Source organism: Arvicanthis niloticus, chromosome 2 (assembly GCF_011762505.2).
Source record: "Arvicanthis niloticus isolate mArvNil1 chromosome 2, mArvNil1.pat.X, whole genome shotgun sequence".
NCBI classification, from domain to species: Eukaryota; Metazoa; Chordata; class Mammalia; order Rodentia; family Muridae; genus Arvicanthis; species Arvicanthis niloticus.
In genome coordinates this window covers 135099603-135124586 of record NC_047659.1, presented here as the reverse complement: position 1 = coordinate 135124586, position 24984 = coordinate 135099603, and the positions used below count along the sequence as shown (strand labels likewise).

The following is a 24984-nucleotide window of genomic DNA, read 5'->3' as shown; positions in this document are numbered from 1 at the left end:
GGGGGGAAGCTGCCTTCAGTGATCCACTCCTGTCAAGGCTTTACCTCCCGAAGGTATAAATAAAGAATTCAGCAAGTAATGACAGAAGTCTTTAATCCCAGCACTCAGGAGACAGAGGAAGGCAGCTCACTACAGATTGAAGACCAACTCGGGCTACAGTGAGACGGTCTTTTAAAAAGGGGAGAGGGAAAGGCAGAGAGAAGAAGAACTTGCTTGGTATGGGGAGCACACACACAGAGAGAGAGAGAGAGAGAGAGAGAGAGAGAGAGAGAGAGAGAGAGAGAGAGAAAGATAGGAGCTCAAGTAACCCAGACTACCCTAAAAGTCACTATGTAGCCAAGGATAACCCAGAATAGAATTTCTGATCTTCTTGCCTCCACCTCCCAAACACTGGGATTAAAGTGCCAGTATAGTCAATTTGTTGAGTTATTAGGGATTGAACTCAGGGCTCGGGAATGCTGGACACTTTATCAATTGAACTACATCCCAACTCCATTCTAAAAACTATATGAAATCCAAAAGAATCTCTCAAAATATGTCAGGCATGTGGAAGCTTGGACGTGCATCTCACTCTCTCTCCTCTCTCTCCTCTCTCTCTCTTTCTCTGTGTGTGTGTGTGTGTGTGTGTGTGTGTGTGTGTGTGTGTGTGTGCTCGCACGTGCGCGTATGTAATTCTATTGGTAAACTGCCCTAACATTAAGAATTTTAGCTCTTCTAAAAATTACTTTATAAGACAGGCCATAGATTCCAAGAAACTGTTTATAAAACAGCTAACAAGACTTTTGGCTTTACGAACTGGAGAGATGCTCAGCTCTGAGGAGTACTGGCTGCTCTTGAGAGAACCCACAATCAGTCCAGAACCTACATGGTACTTCACAACTGTTTCTAACTCCAGTTCCAGGGAATCAGATGCCCTCTTCTGGCCTCTGTGGGCACCAGGCATGTACTTGGTGCAAAAACATACAGATTAAACATACTTGTAAAAAAAAAAATTTTTTTTTTTGGCTTTTGGAGACAGGGTTTCTTTTCTTTGTCTAGCTCTGATTGTCTTGTCCTGGATCATTATTTGTAAACCAGAGTAGTCTTGAACTCAGAAGGATCCACCTGCCTCTGTCTCCCTAGTGCTGGGATTAAAGGCGTGTGCACCACCACCACCACCACCACCACCACCACCACCACCACCACCTTCCAACCTCAAAAATATTTCCTCAAAAAAAATTTAAGATTACTTGAAACTGTATCTATATAAAAGTGGAACCCTTTTTAAATTTGGGGGTGGAGTAGGAGGGTTGAGGATCAAACTCAAGACCTTGAGACTGATAACCAACACTAAGCTACACGAGGTTTTTTTTGTTTGTTTTTTCCACGCAGGGTCTTCTTTCCTTCTTTCCTTCCTTCTTCCTACTGTTTACTTATTTAATTTGAGAAAGGCAGTGGACTCCACTGTTGGCAAGTGGAGGTCAAAGGGTAACTTACTTACGGTGTCAGTTCTTTTCACTATGTGGGGTCATCAGGCTTGCCAAGTGCACTGAGCTACCTCACCAGGCCCTCAGACCAGATCTTAATGACATCCTAGGCTGACCTTGAACTAAAGACTCTCTTGCCTCAACCTTTTGTTTGCTTGTTAAGTTTGTCTAACTTGTTTTTCTTAATGTGTGTCTGTCTGTGTATGTTCATGTATATGACTAATCATAGAGGCAGAACAGAAAAGACCCAACGATGATGCCCTGGAGCTGGGCTTACAGTAGCTGTCAGTCACCAGGAGCCAGAGCTGGAAACCAAGCTCAGGTGCTCTGCAGAGTAGAACCCTCTCTCCACCTTCTGCTCCTGGTCATAGGCACTCACCTCAGCTTTCCTTCTTACTTTGTTAGGATTAGGTGTGTTTTATTTGTCAAGCCAGGATTTTCATCTACAGTCTATGCTTGCTTCAAATTTTGATGAGCCCTCTGTCTCAACCTCTCAAAGGCAGGGCTTACAGGCATGAACCCCCACACCAGACCTAGGAAACTACTTTCTTACCTTACACAGCCACATCTACAAAGGCAGAGTCCCTAAAGCCACAGACCCTGAGTTCCACCTTAGTAACTTCTAATAAAATGAATTTGTAAAATATGGTAATACTCTAGTCTGTCCTGTGAAAGAACACCACTGACCCTCCAAGGTAGGCAAGATATAGGGAGTTGTCCTCCGGAGGAATTTGCCTTTCCTAGTTGCTGTCAAACAGGTTCCAACAGCAGGGGAGACTTTGGCTGGGACAAGAGTTGTGTCATTAAAACAGAACTACCAGCAGGGTGTGTTGGTGCAGGGAAGCACATCAAGGCCAGCTGGGTCTGGAGTTCCAGAGCCACACAGACCCTGTCAAAAAACAAAAACAAAGCCCTACAACTGTCAAAGAAAGAAAGAGAGAGGAAGGGAGGGAGGGAGGGAGGGAGGGAGGAAGAGAAGGAAGGAAGGAAGGAAGGAAGGAAGGAAGGAAGGAAGGAAGGAAGGAAGGAAAAAGGACAAACAATCAGTGGCCCATAAACCCAGTACTGGGGTTCTTTGCCACACAGCAATAAACTCTAGCCCTGGCTACAAAAGATCCTCCCACATCCCCGCCTCCCCCACTGGCCAGCACACACCACCTACATCCACAGCTTCTAGGGAAATCTTCACAATAAGTCAGCACTAGGCTACATTCACATCATCTGACAGGAAGAGCTGAAGTGAGGAGTTGGTGGTATGCACATGTAATCCGAGCACTTGGGAGGCAGAAGCAGGAGAGTCACAAGATGGAAATCCACCTACTCTACATAGCAAGAGCCAGGCCTTCCCAGACTCTGTCTGAAATATAAAAAATAAAAACAGGAACCTTGGGGCTGGAGAGATGATTCAGTGGTTAAGAGCACTGACTGCTCTTCCAGAGGTCTGGGAGTTCAATTCCCAGCACCCACATGGTGGCTCACAACCATCTGTAATGGGATCTGATGCCCTTTTCTGGTGTGTCTGAAGAGAGTGACAGTGTACTCATATACATACAATAAATAAATCAAAAAAAGAAAGAAAGGGGAAAAAAAAGCTTGGCAGGGTGTCCCTATGCCATGTCATTGGGATGGCTCAGGTACACACAGCAGTCTCAAAAGTAAGAACTGCCCTTGAGAAAGACTGCTAAAAGCATAAAAAGTCTTGTTGAACTCTTCACCACCAGAACTCTCCTCAAAGTAACAAACGACAACGCTGCTCAGTGGCAGAGGAAACGTTGTCGGGTTCTTACAAGTATCTTTTTCAGTTGTTTGGAAACTGGGAAAGGAATCCTGCTGCTCTTCCAATAGCAGTTAGCTTCCATTATAAAAAATGTCAGTTTGAAACAGATTATGAGAAACAATTGTTGTTAAATAAAATAATTTAGTCTTGGATTTCAGTTAAACAGAGTGTTCACCCTGAAACACCCCCCCCCCTTTTCCCTAGTGATTCCTTTCTCTCCCTCCCCAGGCTTTCTCCTCTATTGTATTGAAGCTCGCAGATGCCAGAGATGGGGGAACAATGCCACAACACAGCTGCAGGCTTCCTGCCTGCCCGCCAGTCATTATTCTCAAGACCAGAGGACTTTCAAACGCTGCTTGGGTTGCTTTGAAATTCCCTCTTTCAGATTTCCCTCCTTCATGGACCATCTACTGAAAAGAATGGCCTCAAAAATGTCTTGCTACACCAACCAAAATTCTAAGCAAACCGAAAGTCGCCAGCCATGGGTATGATGAGCCTCAAAAAGCTTGGTAAAAAGCCAGTAAAATGTACATAACAGGAGGGAGAGCATACTTCTGACTAAGCACACGGATATATTAAACCAGTTTCTGGGAAAAAAACAAATTATATCAAAATTGTCAACATTAAACACTGAAATATCACCATCAAATTTAAAAAGGGGAACTACCAAGTGTCTCAAACTCTGAAAAGGCCAAGATGTCCCTTCTTAAAGACATTTTACATGAGAATGAAAGACATTTACGAATTTTAAGTTTCTGATAACAGAACAGATTACCAGCAATAGCCTGCCGACCTGGAGCCTCATTTCCTCTGATCACATTTGAATGTGGAACACTCAGTAAAATCTTACCAGATTGCTGAGCTATCCCAATGAAGAGACTAAAACACAGGTGGTCAGCAGACTGTGGATTTTTTTACCCTTTGTCCAAAAGCATTAAAAATGGAAGATCCGTAACAACTTGTCAAACTGGTAAAATGAACAGCAGCTTCCCAAGATATTTTAGACTTACAGAAAAACAAGAAAGAACATCTAATAAATCCTTTCTCTATTACAACAAGCTAAGTACCCTGAAATTTATCGCAATGGGTCAACCTATACAATTAACACCAATATAACCAACTATAACACCAAATAACCAAGCATGAGGCTAGTCCACCTGAGGATAGGGCAGGCTTCTGGAGCCCTTCCGGGCCAGCACTCAGACTCAGGGCGGCTGTGTACCCCCAGCCAGGATTCCCTTCACACCATTCTATGGGCAACCAAGAATTCAGTACTACAGGGGAATTTCAGAGGCACAGCAGCAGCCAAGGAACCCAGACCTCTCAACGGAACAGCAGTATAGAATAGTCAACCAAAAAGTCACACCTCTTATTGAGTCTATCACAGAGAAGAAAAACAACACAGATAACCAATTGGGGTGGGGCAGTTCTTTTTTTTTTTCAAGATATATTTCGACAGTCCCATTGCGACTCTACCTGGCCTGTAGTCCACATAACTGTGGAATGGTTAGTTAACTATGCCTTTATTACTGCCCACTGTAAACTGACCTAGACAGCAATTCCCACCAAGCTAAATGAATGCTGACAAACTGGCAACTCCATTTGCAGGCTAAGATTATCTAGTGTGTGGTGAACTAGTCTCACTCACTCCTGCTGAGCATCTTCTGGTCATTTTCCTGTTCTCTAACAACTTTCCAATGGAGATGGGAAAAGAAAAGGTGACTAAATCAAGTCAATTCCATTATTTGTTGGGGGATTTAAAACAGGTTAGAGTTGTGAATAAAATATAGCCCATAAGAATCCCCAGAAACCCCCTCAGGAAACTCTGGATACATATTTACCTAACATTAACTAAGGATCCTTCCAGGTCACAGAGACCCAATCCTTCCCCTCCTAGAATGTGCTGAAGGTGAGAGCCACATTTCCCTGCAGAACCCCACCTCAAAACTCCCTGCAACCTAAACCATCACATTCTTTCAATTACTACAAGAAAAAGCCAACATTCCGCTCCAGCGCTAATGTGTGGCTCCCAGAGCTCTAGCCAGTCAATACAGCAGACTACGCCATGCTACTGTGTGTATATATTGTGGCAATGGATGGCGGGCAACAAGAACAACTCTTGTTTTACCAATCCCAGGGAGCCTCAGCAGAGTAAGAGGGGATTAAATGTGGCCAATTTGCTATGCAGACAAACTGCCACTGGAGGCAATAGTCATTCTAAACTTGCAACAAATTAAAAGTTTCAAAAGTACATCCTCTGGCAGACAATTAAAATTACAGAGTTTTAAAATGCAAAGAGAAACCCTAAAGCCACTTACATCAGCAACCAATTAGAGACAGGACTCAGCATTTGGGTTTGGCTGTTTCATCTAACCCTATTACCCAGACTAAAAGACACTCCGAAACTGTTCTCAAAAAGTAGTTTTCAATTTAATAGGAACTACTCTACAATCACACAGCTATGGCACAAAAGACTAGGTGGTGATGTGCTATATGTCTGTGCAGGTGGAGAATTTCCAGGGTGTACCCCATTAATGACATACTGGACCTAACTCAAGTTGTTAGGTTATCCAAACAACTTTAACCACTGAGCCATGACTCTAGGCCAAGACAGGATTTTGTAAATTTTTTTTTTTTTTCATTAGTAGAATGTCCCTGATATAGCAAGAAACTATTATTTCAATGAGTCAAAATGGGCTTCCTGGCACATGAACCCACAGACACACATGTGTGCGCGCAGATGTACACACGTACACATACACGCACGCACGCACGCACGCACGCACGCACGCACGCACACTAAAAAAAGTTGAGACTGGAAAATTGGCTCAGTGGTTAGTAGAGCACTTGTTGCTCTTGCAAAAGTCCTAAGTTCAATTCCCAGCACCCATATTGTAGCTCACAACCATCCGTAACTCCAGCTCCAGGGGATCAAGCACCTTCTTCTGACCTCAGCAGACATTATGGTACATATACATGCATAGAGACAAAAATATCCATACACATAAAGTAATAAAAGAATTTAAAAATAAGGGCTGGAGAGATGGCTCAGTGATTAAGAGCACTGACTGCTCTTCCAGAGGTCCTAAGTTCAATTACCAGCAACTACATAGTGGCTCACAACCATCTGTAATAAGATCTTCTACCCTCTTCTGGTGTGTCTAAAGACAGCTACAATGTACTCCCATAAATAAAATAAATAAATTTTTAAATAAATAAATAAGTTGTCATTTCACTCCATTTCTTGGGAGGTAGATGCAGGAGAGGTACTTCCAGTCTATGCAACCTGGTCTACACAGTGAGTTACAGGACAACCAGGACTATACAGTAAGACCCATTCTCAGAAAAAAAAAAAAAGAAATGCAAACAAAATCATGGGTCAAGAATGCATTTGTGGGGCTAGAGAGATGGCTCATCAATTAAGAGCACTGGTTGCTCTTCCAGAGGTCCTGAGTTCAATTCCCAGCACCCACATGGTGGTTCATGACCATCTATAAACGGACCTGATGCCCTCTTCTGGCATGCAAGTGTACATTCAGCAGAGCACTCACACATAAAATAAACAAAAAAATGAAAACAATAGTGCTAGGCCACACACATAAAATAGGGAAAGGGCCACAGAACTGAGTTGGAAGCTACCCTGGTCTATACCATAAGGAAAAAGAAGATAAAGAAGGCCTTAATGGGCTGGAGATGCAGCTCAGTCACAGAGCTCTTGCCTAGCATGCATGAGGCCTTGCCTTGGGGCTCAATCTCATCACCCAAGAAGAAAACAACATGTTGTAAAAGTAATCACCTCAAAAGAGTATTTTCCTGCCAGGCAGTGGTTAACCCCAGCACTTGGGAGGCAGAGGCAGGCGGATTTCTGAGTTTGAGGCCAGCCTGGTCTACAGAGTGAGTTCCAGGACAGCCAGAGATACACAGAGAAACCCTGTCTCGAAAAACCAAAAAAAAAAAAAAAAAAAAGTATTTTCCTCACACATCTCCCAGAAAGAGGATCCCAGCCTCACATTGCACTCCCTCCTTAATAAATGAGTTCATATTTACTAAGAAGGTGGAGCTACCCTACAGAAATTTTTATACTAGGGAAAATACAACCTAAAATCACTTTCAAAGCATAATGAAATTAGCTAGCTAGGGGTGTGAATCAGTAGTACAGCACTCAAAAAAAAAAAAAAAAAATGTAGACATAGGGCTGGAGAAATAGCTCAGGGGTTAAGAGCTGGCTGCTCTTGCAGAGGATTCAAGCAACCACATGGCAGCTCACAACTGTCTATAACTCCAGTCCCAGGGGATTGGAAGCCTCCTCAGTTACCAAGCACATATATGGTATACAGACATATATGCAGGCAAATACCTATACACATAAAACTATAAATTAAATTTTTTTTGTTAAAGTCAGAAATTATTTAATATAATCCCTAATAACCTAGCTCTACTATCATGCTGGGTTTTTTCTAAGATTATTTCCTAACGTACGTGTGCCTACATGAGTTCTATGTCCTTCACATACATGCAAGAGACTGGAGGGCAGAAGAGAGCACGATCCCCAGAACTGAAGTTACAGATGGGTGAGCTGCCTTGTGGATGCTGGGAAGCAAATGAAAGTCCTCCAGAAAACCAGTAAGTTCTCTTAACCACCTCTCCCGCTCCCATTCGATAATTGTAATGATCCGTTAGCATTTTTTAAAATATTATTTATTTTGATTTTATGTATATATGACCGTTCACTATATGTATTTATGTGCAGCATGTGTAGAAGCCTGGGGAAGACAGGTAGGAACACTAGATGCCATGCAGCTCAAGTTTTCATAGGCTGCGGCGACCTGCCACATGGGTACTGAGAACCAAACCTAGGTCCTCTGAAAAAGCTGCAAGGACTCGTAACCCCTGAGCCATCTCTCCAACTCCGTGTAGTAATTTTTAAAAACCATTCTAGCAAAACAAAGTGGGTCCAGGCCTTCATTCTCACCTGAGAGACTGAAGCAGGAGGCTGAGCTCAATCAGAGCTGACCTAGTTCCTAAACTAATTCACTTAATGATTCAGGGACTGAAAAAATGCAATAAACAATCCTGGGGTGTCATACATCTCTAATCCCTGTACCTGAAGGGTGAGGCAGGCAGATAATGAGTTCAAGACCAACCAGAAATATAAGCTCTGGGTTCCACAACAGCCTAAGCAATGAGACCATCTCAAAACACCAAAGACAGGGGCTGGAGAGATGGCTTAGTGGTTTAAAGCACTTGCTACACCTTCTGAGGACCAGGATTCAAATCTCACTATTTGTAACTCAATTCCAAGGAATCTAACATTCTCTTCTGGCCTCCACAGACACCAGGCACAGGCAAGGATGTGGTACACCAACCAACATACATGCAGGCAAAACACCCATACATGTAAGTTTGGGGGGCTGGATATATATAGTTCAGTGGTTAAGAGCACTGGCTGTTCCTGCAGAGCACCTAGGTTTGATTCCCAACACACTCATAATGGCTCACAAACATTTTTTGTTTGTTTTGGTTTTTGAAACAGGGTTTCTCTGTGTAGCACTGGCTATCCTGGAACTCATTCTGTAGACCAGACTAGCTTTAGAGATAAACCTGTTTCTGCCATCAGAATCCTGAGATTAAAGGCATAGGACACTAGGCCCTACTCACAAAGCATCCTTAAACCCAGTTCTAGGGATCTGACACCCTCTTCTGACCTTTTAAGCAATAAGCATGCACATGATGCTCAGACATACATATAGGTAAAATACTCACACATATAAAAATAAAATAATCTTTAAAAAGAAAAGACAATCTTGATTATATGCTGAAGTTTGTGTTTTAAAGACCTCTTTAAAGGATGTTTTCTGATGGAAACATTCTCTGTAACTGCTTACAATTAGAGCCTCAGGCTTTGCCTGCAATCCCCAACTACAAAATGTACTATATGGCGAAAGCTAGCATGCGCCTTTTTGTTTTTTAATGCTGATTGGACAATTAAGTCTTTTCTATCAACATATAAAATACCCTATAATTTGGGATCACAGGCAGTTTAGATTACTGCTCATTTAAATTCAGAACCTGAAGCTACCTCCAGCGACACAAGAGCTACAGTGGTTGGTATCACATTACTTATTACAAACAGAGGCTTCGCCTTACAATGAAGCCTCAGGGTTCTACATCCCACAGACTATTATTTCTTTAAGGGTTTTAGTACAGCAAACAGCAGAAGCACTAAATTCAAGAACCTAAGAACTATCAAGATTTTTTTTTAATTCATGTAAATCAGTGCACCAGGTGGGTGCCTGATACCCACAGAGGCCAGAAGAGGGCGACCCATCCGCTGTAATGGGAGCTATAGATGGATGCTGGGTGCTGGAAGTCAATTCCAGGTCCTCTGGTAGAGCAGCAAGCAGTGCTCTTAAGCACTGAGCCATCTCTCCAGCTCCTACAGGTTTTAAGTAGCAAAAAAAGGAAAGCACTACTTCCCCTCCCACCCACCCAGCCACCCACCCCCCACACACATACACACACACTTCTCCCTGTTCCTGCTCTCAGTATATACCAGCTGGGGTTTGTTTCTAATGAAAATACTTTAGCCTTAGTCCCAAAGTCAAACTTAATAACGGTCATTGCCTCAGAGAGGGTTTCGAGTGGAAAAGATTCCTTTTTCAGTGTTTTCCTTTTCAGATGTGGAAAAACCTATTCTAAATAACTGAGTCACTTAACTTTTTTTGTTTTTTGTTTTTTGTTTGTTTTTGAGACAGGGTTTCTCTGTATAGCCCTGGCTGTCCTGGAACTCACTCTGTAGACCAGGCTGGCCTCGAACTCTGCCTGCCTCTGCCTCCCAAGTGCTGGGATTAAAGGCGTCACTTAACTTTACTTTTTTTTTTTTTTTTGGTTTTTCGAGACAGGGTTTCTCTGTGTAGTCCTGGCTGTCCTGGAACTCACTCTGTAGACCAGGCTAGCCTCGAACTCAGAAATCCGCCTGCCTCTGCCTCCCAAGTGCTGGGATTAAAGGCGTGCGCCACCACCGCCCGGCATCACTTAACTTTTTTAAAGAACAAACGGCTCCCAAACTCCGAGGTTTGCGTTGCCGTGTTAGTCCACAGCAGTCAGTATTGGCTGAAGATCTAAATCCATACACCCTTGGTTCCAGCAACTCATTTCTGCAACAACCTGAGAAACAAATACTGAGAGGCTTTGGCGCAGCAGAGATCAGCCAACCGATCCGAGGGCCGGCGTTTAAATCTCGGGCCACAGAAACCCTGATACGGACCTCTCATCTTATTCGGTCCACCTAGCCCTGCAGCAAACAGGGGACTGACTCTCCTTCCTGGTTTTTTACCTCACAAGCTTAATTACAAAAGCAAGCTGACTTTGAGGCGCAACTCAGAAACTGCAAAAAGGGGAAGTCTTCGAATTTGGGAGGGGAAAAAAAGTTTCTCGACTTCAAGACACTCTCCAACCTTCCGTGTCATACAGTGTGGAGTCCTGGGCTCTTGCTGCGCGGGCCTAAGATGCTCTGGCCTCTCCCAGCTGCTCTTCTGGTTAACTTTTCCACCCCAGACACCCTCAAGCTGCCTAAGAAGTAGCACTGCCTCCCACTTCTCTCGCAGACTGTGCGGCTCGGGCTCATTTAAACTATTGCAAACAGAATCAATGAACGAATCTAGACTGAGAATTTGGGAGGATGAAAGCGACCACGGTGATAGCCGATACCAGACTGGCAGAGCCCGTATCCACGCCGCACAGAGGGGAGACCCCACACTCATCCCATACAGACAGCAGACCCCGCATCCACGCTACACATACCTCGAACTCCTCATCCGCAAAGCATCCACCCTAGACACATCGCGAACCCCGCATCCACCGGGTCCTAGCCCCACACAGACCGCAGACCTTGCACTCAACCCTCACACCTCCACGCACCCGGCACACACCAGCACACACCTCGCACACCGCACTCATCTTTACTCGCCCTGCATCCACCCTGCAGACCCCGCACTCAGCCTGCATCCACCCCACACACCTGGCACATCCCGCAGACTCCACGTCCATTCCACACACCCCGCTCTCACGACGCACACACCCCGCGCGCACCGCAGACTCCGTGTCCGCCGCGCCCGTTCGCAGCGGAGCCGCAGCTTCTGCCGAAGGAGCCGCCCGCGTCCGCCCCGCCGGGCAGCGCCGGCGGGAAGAGGAGGCTACGCTGAGCTTCTCCGACCCGAGATTCGGCGGGGGGAGTTCCAGTAGCAGAGGCCGCGGCCGCGAACTCCTCGCGACCCTGCACGGGCCCCGGAGCCCAGCGCCGCCCGCCGGATCCCTGTCGCCTGAGCCGCGCGTTGCTGGCGACCCCAAGACCCCCGCCTCAGGCCATGCCGCCGGCCTCGCCTGCCGCTCGCCACTGCCTTTCTCTCCACTCACCGCTAGCCGCCATCTTCCCCAACGCTGTTCTCGATCGGAAACTCACAGCTCAGCCCCGGCCGCCGACACCGACTCCGCCGAGGCCGCCGCCGGCGCTCTGAGGAGCTGAGGCAGCCGCCGCTGAAGCCGCGGCGCGGGGGCCGCCGGGATTTGTAGTCCCGCGGCCACGCCCAGCACTACGGGTCCCAGGGGGCCGTGCGCGAGGCAAGGGGCGTGGCCGCGAGGCCTGGGTTCCCCTCAGCTCACCCAGCAGCTGGAGCTAAAGCGGGCGTCCTGGGTTCATTTTCCCATGTGCCTGTCTCCATCCTGGAATTCCTGACATCTATGGAGTGTTCATTGTGCGTCAAGCACCGTTCCTCAAGACCAATAGCTGAGGGGGCGTTGTCCTTACTTTTCAGGGGAGCAAACTGATACCCGAGGTTAGGAGCCCTTGAAAGGGTTTTGACTTGAAAGGGTTTTGGGTCACAAGGTGTTCAGTCCCCAGGTGTGGTCTCTGAGTATCGTGATTTACATCAGAGAACAGCTTGTGTTACAGTGGGGAGAACTGAGAGACACCACCTTAACCAAGTGCGTCTTAAACTTGGTGCCACCAAAAGTGGCTCAAACTGTCACCCCATGTCTCCCGATAGGATGCAGTGCAGAGAGCAGAAAGCTACCAAGGTAATATATCTTGCCAAAGCAAACCAAAATAAGCGACCTGAATCTAACAGAATAGGAAAAAACAAACAAACAAACAAACCAGCCTCTCCACTAAGATAGCAAGCTGTAGCAAGTGAAGCCAATCCCAATGACCCCATGCCTCTGACGGTGGAAACAGAAGAAACAAAAAATCAAAGTCATCCCCCGAAAAAGGATTTAAAGCCAACCTGGGAGAGGGGGTGAGGGGGAGTAGTCTGACCAAAATAAATAAGGTCAAAGTCAAATGCAATAAGTGTAGACCAGGCTAGCCTCCAACTTAGAAACCCGGCTGCCTCTGCATCCCTAGTACTAGATTAAAGGCATGCACTAGCACCCCAGGTTTTTGGATAGTTTTTATGTAAAAAGAACTTGGAAAGGAATTTGGAGTTAGTAGGATAAAATAGACAACCATCTTGGAACACAATTATGTAAAATGTCTTGAGTGTGAATAAGATTAACCCTATCCTAACTCTTCACTGTCACCTCAAGGATTCCCCACCTGCACTATGGCAGTTCATGCTTTACTGTTCTGCAGTTGACCACTCTTCACCCTTGGAGTTATTCACACAGCAGCCAAGTCCCAAGCCTGGTGTGGTTGTGGACACCCTTAAGCCCTGCACTCAGGAGGCAGAGGCAGGTGGGCCTTTGAGTTCCAGGCCATCCAGGGCTGCATAGGGAAATCCTATCTTAAAATTTATAATAGTAACAATAATATTTTATTTATTTATTTATTTTTTTTTTTTTTTTTTGGTTTTTAGAGACAGGGTTTCTCTATATAGCCTTGGCTGTCCTGGAACTCACTCTGTAGACCAGGCTGGCCTCGAACTCAGAACTCCACCTGCCTCTGCCTCCCAAGTGCTGGGATTAAAGGTGTGCGCCACCACTGCCCAGCACAATAATAATTCTAAATGTAACAAAAGTATATTAAAAGAAATAATTATTGATTCAAGTGCAGTATTATACTGAAAATGTATTCAGACATAGACAGATTATGTATATGTTCAGAGTATAACAGACATGAATAGTAAAAAAAAAAAAAAAAGTTCAATTATGTCAGAAAAAGATACAAAAAGAAGCCAGACATCTGCTGCTTTGGGTGGGGTAAGCAGGTTATCCTGCACGTCAACATCAACTGGCAGGCACTAGAGTCAAAATTCAAAGTTGCTGGCTGACTCGCTGACTCACTCAGGTAGATTATCAGTGAAGATGCCACCTTCATCCTTTCCTGTTTGCCCAGATCACTCCTCCATGAAGGGATTGACTTGTGTCCCTTCTTTGAATTAGGGTTGGTTTTAAGACTGTTGCCTAAAGGAAACACAAGTCACAGGGTAAAGCCCTCAAGAATGCTGCCAGCTCCTACTTCCTCCTTCCTGGCCCCAACTCTCCCTCTATGAGAATCCAGAGGGAAAGGAAGCACTCCAGTTGACAGAGGCTGAGGTCCCCGGCAAGACCCAAGAGCAGCTACCAGCCCTGTGAACAGCCTTTTGTACATCCCAGTCCTTCAAGGGCTCTGATGCTTACATCACCAACAAGATTAGCACCAGAGCTAGGCCTGGTAGGACACATCTGTAATCCTTGCATTTAGGAGGTAAAAGGACAAAGGTTATCCCTCCACCATGTCTGAAATTTCAGGGCACCCTACACATGGTACACTGTAATCCCAGGACGCAGGAGACTGAGGCAGCAGGATTGTCAGGAGTACCGGGCCAGGCATGCCAGGGCTACCCAATAAGAGCCTATTGGAAGGAAGAAAGATGGAGGGAGAGAGCAAGGGAGAGAGAAAAATTAGTTCAAATTTCAAAAAGGAATGTATTCTACTGGTCACATTTCATGTTGTATATTGTAAGGAACAGACCCAGCAGGGTGGTTTTTAAAACCTATGGAGTACGACTTGTCAATCACATGACTAAGATGAAGTATAAAACCCTAACAGAAGGCCAGCAAATGGTTCAGCAGATAAAGGCCCTTGCCATCAAGCCTACAGAGTGAGGTCTAGGGAGGGAAGGAGAAGACCAAATCCCAAAAGCTGTCCTCCGTGCTCCACCGTCCTCCATAAAATAAAGGCAATCATAGTTCTATAAGCTGATGGTCCTTCCTACAATTTACTCTCAAATGTCTCAAGGAGAAAAATTCAGGACAGTGGCAAGGGTAGGTGTGAGTGAGAGTAGCACTGTGAGTAGATTTCCTTTTAGAACACTGTGCAAGCTAGTTAGTTTTATTTTTCCATTGTTTTGGGTTTTTGGCAATTTGACACTAGAGCCATCTGGGAAGAGGGCATCTCAAGTGAGAAAAGGCTTCCATCACACTGACCTGTAGACAGATCTGTGGCTCATTTTGATTAATGGTTTGTGTGGCAGGTCTAAGCCCTATAAGGGCTGTCCCACCCCAAACAAGTAGTTCTGAGGTGTACAAGAAAACAGGCTGAGCAATCCAGTGGGTATTGTTTCTCCGTGGCCTCGGCTTCAGTGATGGACTCTTAAGTGGAAACCAACCCTTCTGGTCCTGGTGTTGATCACGGCAACTGAAAGCCAACTACAGACAGGTACACATGCATTTGCTGCTTTGGGTGTTAGGAATGACCCCGAGCCTTATGCAAGTTAAGTACTGGATCTAGCATTGAGAGGTGCCCTCAACCGGTGTTTCTCATAAACTTTCGAATTTTCTGTAGACTCAAACCTTTCCAAAGTAGGAAAGTTGGGTGTTATGGGATTCATGTCAGACAGGGAGGATGATACCAGCCAGAACTCATATGTTTCAAGTACTTTGGGGTTTTATTTTTGTTTTCTGAATGGGTTTTGTTTTGTTTTGTCTTGAGGCAGGGTCTTAAGGTGCAACCCGAGCTGGTTACAAACTCCCAGCAGTCCTCCTGGGACCTGAAGGACGGCAGCACACCCAAGAATTTTTTGTACCTCTTCACCTCCATTTATGTAATCGTTGCATGGATGCTGAATACCCCCATTTCAGAGAAGAGTGAATGGAGGCTTTGAACAAGTCAGTCACTTGATCAGGGACGAACACCTGGCCATGCCTCGGGCTCTTCCGCACTGAACCTCTTACCTACGCACAAGCGACAGAGATCTCGAACAGTCTCTGGACATTCCTAGGAGTAGCTCAGGTCTTGACCTTTTGACTAAAATCAAGAGTAGCAACAGGGCAGGAGGATTTAATTCCAGCTCTTGGGAGATAGAGGCAGGTAGATCTGAGTTAGAGGCCAGCCTGGTCTACAGAGTGAATCCCAGGACATCCAGGGCTACACCAAGAAATGCTGTCTCTTTCTGTCTTTTTCTTTCTTTCTTTTTTTTTTGTTTGTTTTTTATTTTTTATTTTTTGTTTTGTTTTTTTTGTGCATTTTGTTTTGTTTTGTTTTTGTTTTTGTTTTTTGAGACAAAGACTATACTTTCAGGGATCATTTCTATAGTTCGTTTTTTGAGACAGGGTTTCTCTGTCTATCCCTGGCTGTCCTGGAACTCACTCTGTAGACCAGGCTGGCCTCAAACTCAGAAGTCCACCTGCCTCTGCCTCCCAAGTGCTGGAATTAAAGGCTTGTGCCACCACTGCCCAGCAAAATGCTGTCTCAAAAAAACAAAATAAAATCTTAAAACAAACAAATCCCTGAGCAACAATTACTGCAGAGTCTGCTCATAAAGCACAGGGCTCTTAGGGTTGGCTGTGGCCTCTCATCACAGCAGAACGTTGCTCTGACCTCAGCCTCCTGCTCACCTGGGGGCTGTCACAACTGCAGCATCACATCAAGTCACAAGGAAACCCCCAAATGCGGTCGGCATTGGGACCAGTGTCAGGAGGAATACTATACCCACCCACTCTTTTTCTCTCAATACCCCCACATTCCCAAGCTCAGTCAAATGCCCCCTGATAGCTCATGGTAAGTAGGGATCTGGGCCAGAAAGCCATCTCTAGATGAGGCGGAATGCAGGAGTCCAAGTGAATATTTCTGCTGTAGGCTTTAAGGTGAACAGGTGAGCAAAAGCCTCTTGATTGTGCAATCTAGCCCAGGGGCTTCCTTTCTTACATGGCCTCACTTTCTAGCACAGGCTGTCCAGGAATCCACTGCATAGTCCAGGCTGGCTTGAACCCCACAGTGTTCCTCCAGGCTTTGCCTCCCCATAGCTAGGCTCACACATATTAGCCTCTATGCCTGGCTCCCAGAGACTCTGCTTCTGTCTCTTGCTGTCCCTGGCCCCTGAATTCATCTTTTACTGTGTTGCTAGGGGCTGAGAGTATGGGCTGTAGGGCTGGAAGTGTAGCTCAGTGGTAGCCTAGCATGCACAAAGCCGTGGATTTAATCACCAGCTCTGAACAAAAGAGATTTTAAAAAAATAAATAAATAAACACTGTAGTGCTAGATAATCCCTGGTATTTGAGAGGCTGAGACAGGAAGATCACAAGTTCAAGACTAGCCCAGGCAACTTAGCAAAATCCTTCCTCAACTTTAAAAAAAGAAAAAGAGAGAGAGAGAGAGAGAGAGAGAGAGAGAGAGAGAGAAGAAAAGTGAGGAGGTGGGGCTTGGGGGGATGTGTAGCCCAGAGAGGCTGTAGCTTGGAATCCTCAATTCAGTCCTCGATATCACTAATTAATTAAATGAATGAATAAATAAATAATGGGTTTTAGCACTTAACCATCTCAACAGGCTAAGCCTGTTCTGCAACTTTCAGAGCTGTGCGATAATGGCTGGTTTCTTGAACTTTCTGTGCCTCTCCCGGGAACACCAGCAACAGAGGGAAAGGGGGGTGGGGGGTGCTTCAACGGGAACCTAAGAACCGCATCAAGCCTGGTGTGCGCTGACTAAGCCAGGTCCATGCTCCGGACTTGCAGGGTTACCAACGAAAGGGAGTAACAGTTTCCCACATTTTCCTCCCATCTTGCATCATTGCAGTCATGACAGTCTGAAGTTTCCCTGCAAAAGACACTAAATGACTCGGGCCGGAGCATTGCGCATGTCTAAAACTCTGCTTGGAAAGACCAGCTCTGAAAGTGAGCTGGCACCAGCCCACCTCCCCCGAGGCTGTTGTCTGAACGGCTTCACACCCGAGCAGGAATCTGGGCTTAGAAGGAGAGACAGGGACAGGCTGAGGAGATCTAGGGCCGGCTTGGTTTAAAGTGGAGGAAACGCGTCTGAGACAGCTAGCGCTTCCACACTGGTCGTAAAGAGCAGCCAGACTGGCCACTCCCCGTCTTCATTTCAAATCGGCTCTGACGACCTGTAATTTTGTGTGTGCCTGTGTGCCATGGATGGCTTGGCAACGTATCGCAACTAGCCCTGGAGCTCTGCTGCAGCCAACTTGCCCTGCCTGTGACCCGCAAGTGGCTCTCCGTAGCTGGATGAATTGGAAAGCCAATTCATGCCTGGTTGGTTCTGTTTTCTCTTCTCTAAAACTTTTGTTTTTCTTGTTGTTTATTCAGGATTTTTTTTGTCCATCTTAAGACTGTTTCTCTTTAAGTCCAAACTGGTCTAGAATTTTCTACATAGCTGAAATGACATTGAATTCCTAATTATCCTGCCTCAACCTTCCAAGTGCTGGGATTGCAGGCATCTGTTCTCTCTGTAGCCAAGCCTATGTGGAATGTACTACTAGACAGCCCAAGCTGGTCTCAAACTCGTGACAATTCTCCTCTTCAGTTTCTCAAGTGTTAGAATTACAGGAATGAACCAGCTTTCCTGAAATATATTAAATGTATCTGCAGGAAGGAAGAAATCACTTTATATGAAACGTTAAGTACCTGTGATGGTTAGGTGCTTTGTTTTGTGAGACAGTGTCTCACTAACTACCTCTGGCTGACTTGGGACTCACTATATAGACGAGGTGGGCCTCAAAGTCACAAAGATCTGCCTGTCTCCATCTCCCAAGTATGATGGTCAGTGTTCATTGTCAACTTCACAGAAACTAGAATCACTTGAGAGATGGACTTCTGGGCCTGCCTGTGAAGTATTAGCTTGATTGTGTTAACCGAGGTGGGATGACCCACCCACTATGGATGGATGGTGCCCTTCCCCAGTTGGGATCCTGGGCCATATACATGGAGATGAACTGTAGCAACCCCTTCCCTGCTTTTCCGCTTCCTGGGTGTGGATGGGATGCCACCTGGATCTGCTGCCTCATACAAGATGATGAGCTTCCCTTGAACTGTGAGCCAAGATAAATCCTTCATCCTTAAATTGCTTTTTTTTTTGGGGGGGTTTTTTTTTTTTTTTTTGGTTTTTTTCGAGACAGGGTTTCTCTGTGTAGTCCTGGCTGTCCTGGAATTCACTCTGTAGACCGGGCTGGCCTAGAACTCATAAATCCACCTGCCTCTGCCTCCCAAGGGCTGGGATCAAAGGCGTGAGCCACCGTTACCCGGCTCTTAAATTGCTTTTGTCAGAGAATTATTTTATCACAGAGACAGAAGAGAAACTAAAACAGCACCCACTGAAGGACGTCTCAGATTGAAAAAACAGGTGTTAACAGGAACTTCCATGCATTACTGGTAGAATAGTAAAATACTGCATGCAGCCATTTTAGAAAATGAACATCTAAGATATTATACCTTGGATGATAAACAGAGTTGTCATGTGATCCAGCAATTCCAATCATAGGTATATACTCAAGAGATCTGACAACAAGTCTCAAGACAGAGATCACCATTCTAATGAGATACCTAAAGGCCTGAAGGGCTTAGCCAATCAGCTTTCCTTCCCAGACACTCCTCCCTGCAAAAGGCATTTAATCTCAGGTCCACTCTGAGAAGGAAGGTATGGTTTTACACATCCACTTTCCACCATGGTAATAAATGATTCAGAACCATAGACTCTCTCTTCTCATCGGGATCCACTGTAGGGAGTCACGGAGAAGGCCTTTGCTACAGAACTACAGTCTAATCTCCCATAGATGGACTCTCTCCACTCCCAGCCACAACTGCCACCAAGCCAAGCCCAAGCCTGCAGTCAAGCAAGGACTCTCCCCATGGGACTAACCATTGCTCTCCCCTTCCCTTCACCACCACTCCCAAGCCCCAGGCTAGATTCAGCCCAAGGACCAGATTCCATTCTCAGCTCTTCTGTGACTTCCAACAGCACCTGGGTGTCCAAGAGCCTGGAAACTCCACAGCCGAAACTCCACAGCCTCAGCCCAGGGACCGTCCCCCACCCCCACCCAAGCTAGCTCCGGCTGTCCCATACCTCAGACTGCATTTTCCCGCCCCCTCCCTAGCAGGGTCCGGGACCTCCCTATGGCCCAGCACCCCCCCTCTCCCCGGAGTTGGAGTCAAACTTCCCAAGTCTCCCCTCCTCCAAGCAGCCATGCTTTGTGTTGGAGCAGTCTTACAATCCTAGTATTTAAGATGGTAGAGGCAGGAGGGTCAGGAGTTCAAGGCCAGCCTCTGTTGAATAAGGAATTTGAGGCCAGTCTGGGCTCCATCAGATCCTGTGTCAAAGTAATGATGAGAGTCTGGGGAACTCAGTGGTCCAGTAATTGCTAAGTATGCACTAGGACCTGGTTCAATTCCCAACACCAGAACAAGAAGGGAAGGAACGACGGGAGAAACTCACAATGTGTATCAGGGGAGAGAGCTGGTAATCACCTCCCACTTCACTCCTCATCTTTTCAGATATACTCCACGCCTATACCATCTGCCTCTGTGTGTAAGAGTGTATGTAAGTGTGCGCACACGCTGGCGCTCCAAGCTCACACAAGCACACGCAGGAGCATACTGCTCAAGGAGTTTTGTACCTCACTTCCTCATTTAAATAATGTGCAAACTGTCCTTGCACGGGTTAGATTTAATTGTCAACTGACCATTCCAGTGTCACTTGGAAAGACAGTCTCAATGTGCTCATTGTCTAGATTAGGTTGGACTGTGGAAACTCACTATCCATAGTGTCAAGTTTGTGGTGACTATTAGTTCATCGGCACAGCTCTGTAGTCGTAGCAACTCAGGTGGCTGAAGTGGGAGGGAACCCTCAGGTTTGAGCCTAGCCTGGGTTACACATATCTAGTTCCAAACCAGCTGTGTCTGCTAGTGAGACTTTGTCTCAAACATACATACACACATACAAACACATGCCACCACCACCAAAATACATACAGGGGATCCCGATGGCCTCTTTGGGCATCAGCCACACACACGATGTGCAGACCCCTTGGTCAACACAACTGATAAGACAGTGTTATCCCAAAACAGGACACCAGTGACACACCTCCTTTGACAAAGGCACGGCTCCTAAGCCTTCCCAAACAGTTCTGCCAACTGGGACCAAGTATTCAAAATATATGGGCCTATTGGGGGCTGTTTTCATTCAAGCCATCATGCACATAAGCATTCATATACACATAAAAATAAATAAATACATAAAGTGCCACTAACACACCATTCTAAGAGCCATTGTGAGTCACAGACCATATGGATTAACAAATGATTATATATATATATATATATTTACACACCTATATGTACACATATAGGTGTGTAAATATTATATGTGTGTGTACGTGTGTGTATGATATATATATATATATATATATTTTTTTTTTTTTTAACTTTGTTTGGTGAGATAGACCCTTATGCTTCCCAGGACTGGCCTAGTTGACTCAGACTGGCCTTGAACTTCCGATCCTCCTGCCTCCACCTACCAGGTGCTAAGATTATAGGTGTACTCCCCCACCCCCACAACCCCCACCACATATGTGGATATTTGGACCACAAGGTTCACCCTCCACACACTGCTCGGCCCTTGCTGTTTTTCAGCGGGGAGGAACGTCTCACAGGCCTTCACCGGCTGAGCAGCTCTGGGAGTCCTGACTTCTCGAAGACAGAGAGGCTCGGCTTTTCAAGGTTTTCTGACCGCAGCCCCAGAATCACTCCGTTGCTTTTTAAAGAGGAACAAAATGGTGTGGAGAAGTTGAGTTTTTAAAGTGAAGGCAGTGAAAATTATTTCAGAGGATGACTCCTCATCCTATTATTTACTAATTACGGAGCAGAAACACAGGAGGAGTGGATGTGCTGAGACAGGCCGACAGTGGCAATGCCAGGGGTGAACGTAGAAGCCAAGTTAAGAATTCAGCTGGAAAACAAAAACAAAACAAAACAAACAAAAAAAAAACCCACTGAACCCCTCTGGCTGTTGTCAATCAAGTGCTTCTGGAGCCTTTTCGTGTGTCCGTGTCTGTACCCATCAGGCCCGGAGCCTACCCCACCCACACTGCCTTCCACAGGAAGGGCAGAAGTCACTGTCTCCGGAATCATGTGACTGCCTACTTCTGCTCAGACTACTGATGATTGGGTCAGGCATGGGTGTCACCCCAGGGACAGCCAAGGCACCGGCTGCCCAGTGATTTATAAGAGAGCTGGGCCCAAAAATATCTAACCAAACAGGAACCAGGTTGACCTGTCTGATTACCAATTTGAAATGAATCAGCTGGTTCATTAAAGGACCCGAGGCTGAGGAGATGCATTAGGAGACATGAGAGGCTCGGGTCACATGTGAAGGAACACCCAGAGATGCCAGGTAAAGTGAAGAGCCCCAAAAGAAGTGGTGTCCTGAAAGCCAAGGCCGACGTTTCCTGCAACACCCCAGAGTAGGCAACCCTCAACACACAGCCCCCACACAGACAAGTGGAAATTCTAGGTAAAAGACAACTGTTCTTTCAAATGAATAACTGAGTTCACAAGAAAGTACGGGAAATCCCCAGAAGCCAAAAAAAAAAAAAAAAAAAAAAAATTAAAAAAAATGGAACCGAGAACCAAGCCTGTTTGTGTGAAGTAACAACAAGCCTCCAGAAAGGGAGGAGCCAGGACTCTGGAGGGCGGGGCTTGGATGGTTATGTAAATCCCAAGGCAGGTTGGAAGACCTTAGGCTGCAGAGTAGAAAATTACAACCCTGCTTGAGCAGGCTGAGAAAAGATCGAGTGAGAGCTAGCTTTCAGTTGCTAGGATGTTTGGCTCAAAGCCGGCTATGAAGAGCTGAGGTGTTCTGTGCAGGTCGCTGATGAACACTCTCTGCCTCTCTTGCACAAGGCCCTGAGTTCCATTGCTAGTTGGGGAAGTTTGAGGATTTAGAGCAGCGAGTCTCAGCCTTCCTAATGCTTTGACCCTTTAATACAGTTCCGTATGCTGTAGTGACCCCAACCATAACATTGTTTTCACTGCTACTTTATAACTGCAATTTTGCTACTGTTATGAATTGTGAGGTAAATATCTGTGTTTTCTCATGGTCTTAGGTGATCCCTATGAAAGGGTCATTCAACCCCCAAAGGGGTCTCAAGGGGTTTTGATCAGCTGAGAGAGAGAGAAGGAGAGAGAGAGAGAGAGAGAGAGAGAGAGAGAGAACCAAGACAGATCAGTCTGCCAAAATCCTATCAGAAGTAGAAACAGACGTTCCGAGTGAATGCATGAATGAGAGCCAGGAGAGGGAGCTCAGTGGTTAAGAACACGGTCTGCTCTTTCAGAGGTCCTGAGTTCAATGGTGGCTCACAACCATCTGTAATGAGATCTAATGCCCTCTTCTGTTTCTGAAGACAGTGTACTCACATACATAAAATAAATAAATCTTTAAAAAGAAAGAAAAGTCTCAGAGTCACAGACACAGGGTGTAGTGACATTAGTCTGTAACCCCAGCTCTCTCCCTAGAATTCAAAGCCAGTTAGGCTATCTAAGGAGCACTTCGGGGCAGCCTAGTTTACATAAGATCCTGTCTCCAAAATATGGCCATGGTGAACACCCTTGGGAGGCAGAGGCAGGTGGATCTCTGAGTGCCTGCCAGGCCAAAGACAATGTCTCAAAAAGAAAATGAAAGAGAAAAAAAAAAGTGTGAGGACATCAATTAGTTGGTAGAGTCTAGCTTGCATGAAGCCCAGAGTCCCATCCATCCACCAGCCCCACAGAAACAGGGTGTGGTGGTTCATACCTAGCATTTCTGCATTCCGGAGGTGGAGGCAGGGGGATCCGGAGTTCAAGGTCACCTTGGACGAGGCAAGTTTGAAGATCTGGGCAAAATGAAACCTTACCTCTCCCATCCCCCCAAAAGCCAGATGGTGGTGCCTCACACCTTTAATCCCAGGGCTACATAGGAAAATCCTATCTTGAAAACACATTGAGACAGTGTTACTCACTCTGTAGACCAGGCTGGCCTCGAACTCAGAAATCCGCCTGCCTCTGCCTCCCAAGTGCTGGGATTAAAAGCATGTGCCACCACTGCCTGGCTGAAAACACATTTAAAAAAAAATCCTAATATAATGTTCCCTTTCCTCCTTTCTTATCTAGGGCACTGAGCCACCATCTCTTGTTAGCACAAATGCCCAGAACCAACAGATGACAAAGGACATCGTAAGATGCTGTGGAAAGTGTAGCCTATTGGGAAAACCACCTAGCAGCTCCCTTTTGGATCAACAAGAGCCACAGAAAGATGATCCACACAACCCAGGGACCTGGTATATACACAGGTCTACTAAATGTCTGCAGTGCTCTCCCATGACTGGCCCACACAATGTATTTTTCAGTTATTAAAAAAGGATGGAGGGGAGCTACAGAGGTGGCTCATTGTCCTGGTTGTTCTTGCAATGGAGCAGGGTTCAGTTCCCAGCACCCATGTTAGGCAGCTCACACCAACCTGTAACTCTAGCTCCAGGGGTTCTGGCCTTCTTCTAGCCTGTGAAAGGGCAGGCACACACATTCGCATGTGCACGTAAGTGTACATAAATGAACAATAAAAGAAAGCTTTAAGAAATAAAGAGAATGAAGAAGACAGTGAGATGCTTGCCAGGCTCACTTCCAAGTCTTAGTGCCTGAGTCCTACCCCAGAGCCCACATGGTGGAGGGAGAGTGCCTGTACTCTCCCCCCCATGAGCAGGACTGAGAGACCTTGGTTGCCACAGCAAGGTCAAGTGATCTAGGTGGAGTTACCCACCTTGGCTGCCCGGAACACAGCAGAACTGCCTCTGGGCTTGCCTTGAGACATCTCCGGCCGTGACCTGGAATGGACTATGGATTATCCCACCCATCTGGAACCAGGAGGGGTTGTGGGTTGGGTCTTCCCCTTTAAATTGAGAGCTGAACATTAAAGCTTTGGGCCTTGATCAGAGAACTTTGTCTTGGCCTCATCTCTTCTCGCCCTCCTTCCCCCTTCATTCCCAGCCCCCCTTTCAGGTGAATCCAGTTGACTTGTGGCCGTGGGCGGCTACAAGTGCCCACTCCAGAAAGGTGTCCTCTGACATAGTACAGATGCATAGTACAGATCACACAGGAGCCGTATCACACAGGAAATGGTGGCTCGTCTCTCTTAGGAAAGGATGGGTTTCCTTAGGCTTTTTTTTTCTGGGGGGTTGGGGAGGGGGTACAGACTAGTGTTACCCAGGCTGCCCTCAAACATATTCACACAAAAGAAAGGAATATAGCGGCTTATGCCTATAGTCCCTGAATTTGAGATACTGAGACAGGAGGATTGCTGTGAGTTGAGGCTAATCTGGGCTATAGGAGACCCTGTCTTTAAAAAAAATTTTTAAGTGAATTAGTGATTAATTCAGCAGGCCTAGGGCTCAGTGTGTGTGCGTGCAGGGTGTGTGTGTGTGTGTGTGTGTGGAGAGAGAGAGAGAGAGAGAGAGAGAGAGAGAGAGAATGAGGATCCCGAATCCTTCTGGGGGCAGAGTTTATTATTCCTTT

General features: G+C 46.1%; 1 protein-coding gene and 1 pseudogene across 4 annotated transcripts in view; one reads left to right on the top strand and one right to left on the bottom strand.

Moving 5' to 3' along the window:
- The window catches only part of Ncoa3 (nuclear receptor coactivator 3), an 82448-nt gene extending 70653 nt beyond the window's left edge, over positions 1 to 11795 (bottom strand). For all 4 annotated transcript variants that reach the window (XM_034495071.2, XM_034495073.2, XM_076930258.1 and 1 more), the window contains exon 1: positions 11659 to 11795. The gene's annotated coding sequence lies outside the window, so the exon portion shown is untranslated. The remainder of the gene's footprint in view (positions 1 to 11658) is intronic.
- A 3928-nt stretch (positions 11796 to 15723) lies between these two features.
- On the top strand, positions 15724 to 15802 carry LOC117704865 (small nucleolar RNA U3; annotated as a pseudogene).
- Positions 15803 to 24984: the final 9182 nt, after the last annotated feature.